The following is a 1995-nucleotide window of genomic DNA, read 5'->3' as shown; positions in this document are numbered from 1 at the left end:
AGGGTTGTTGGTTAGAACAGAGCAAACTAAGCCTCCTTTTCAAGATTTTTGACTTGGTGAGTAATCTTCCTCTATATGTTTTATTAATAGATGTTAGAGGGGTGTGTTAGTGTTATAGTTCAGACTTTTTCTAAAAGAAAGAAGCTGATTTATGGTGTCTTTGATCGCTATGAGTTTCGGGTGACAACAATGCATTTGGTGTTATTAGTCGAGTTTAAGCTTGACAAAAGTTGGATTTTTATGACTTGCATGGTATATAAAGATCCTATATAAAATTGGAACAATGTTGTTGGTTGGACGAAAGGTTCTTGCATGAAATTCAAGATATTAGGGTTTAAAATGCCATCTAGAGTCAATAACACATGTCATGGTTAGTATCTTGATGATTGAGTATTGATTTGAGGTTGAACTCCTAATGATCAGATTTTTACAGATAATGTGATGCTTGAGGAGTTAGAATAGGCTTGGAAATGATTTGCTTCATTCTGATCTATGAGGAAATCAAGATGTGAGAATTTCATATGTTCAAAACTATCAAAATGCATGTCTTGGTTTTTCTCTCTAAAGGATGTCAATTTATGTGGAGTCGATATCTTAGGAAGTGATCTTGATCACGACTATGTTTAGAAAAAACTTTAGATGCTTTGATTTTTTAAGAATCACAAGTACAAAGGAAGTAAGATACCTTAAATAAAGTCCAGTTTTTTAAGATTTGATGACCAAACATATGTTGGATGGCGTTTTCTTTTAGATTTTGTCATATGTTGCATGAATCAAAAGGATGAACACACTTTGAAGTTCTATCCTAGAGTTAGATCGAGTACTTAGTTTTCGGTAAGGTGATTTCAAGAATGATATTAAGCCAAGTGCAGTGAATGATTTTAGATCAAAGGTTTCTTCTACTGAGGTATTTTCTATGGTAAGATGACTGAGGAAACATAGTTTAGGTCAGAAACTGGTCTAGAATGGATACTAAACGGATTTGATAAGCTTGGAGAAATTCGAGATTTGATAGCGATGTTGAAGGTTTAGAACTTAAGGTTCAATGTTTTAGATTTAAGGGGTTAAAGTGTGACTCTTGCTAGATTTTATAAGTTTAAAGTTTTATAAGTTTATGTTTCAATTGAAGATTTCTCTAATGTTAGTACGTGTGATAACCAAGACTTAGCCAAGTCTTCATTCATATTTCATTATTAGGCTATGCATGGTTGTTGGGTCATGCAAGATGGTAGAAGATAGTTAGGAAATTATGGATTTTATGTATTAGCCATCCAAGCCCACAAAAAGGCCCAAAAGGCCCATACATTTTGGTCACTAGATAGGAATTAGGGTTTGAAACCCTAATTGGGGCCTAGGGTTGAGAAGGCAAGGCGCCACATGGAGGGACAAGACCTTTTAGTCTCCCTAGAAGTTCATCATTTGGAAACCTAGGGGAAGTTCATCATTTGGAAACCTAGGGAAGTGGGATCTCGTGTAGCACACACATGACACCTAACCAACATGCACTAAAGATTCTAGAAGAAGAAGAGAGGTGGGGAGAAAGGAAGGTTTGGCCACATGTAGGGCACACACCATTCTCACCACCCACATGCCATGTGTCTCACATGCACAACTTACCTCTAGGTAACTTTGTATCTGGACGTGAAAATGGGCAAGGAGAGTGATAGAAACTAGGGTTTCGGTAACCCCAAAATACCCACACGCCACCCATAGGATTTTGGAAAATTCCAAGAAAGCACATGCAATGATTTGAGATAGGGTTGCATCTTTTACATGAAAATCCAACCACCTTTTTGACAGTTGCCATGCATGCAGAAGACCTCGCTTGAGTCAACCACCTTTTTGACACTTGTCACTAGCTTAGAGGACTTCTAGAGGTTGGAGTTTTCAGATTCAAGAGGGATGTGCCACATGACCTCCATGCATGATTTTCTAGAAGCATGAAATGATGGAGAAGTGGGAGAGTTGCATTGGAAGCGAAAATGTAGTCCTTAG

Source organism: Carya illinoinensis, chromosome 1, assembly GCF_018687715.1.
Source record: "Carya illinoinensis cultivar Pawnee chromosome 1, C.illinoinensisPawnee_v1, whole genome shotgun sequence".
NCBI lineage: Eukaryota > Viridiplantae > Streptophyta > Magnoliopsida > Fagales > Juglandaceae > Carya > Carya illinoinensis.
This window is presented reverse-complemented; position numbering follows the sequence as displayed.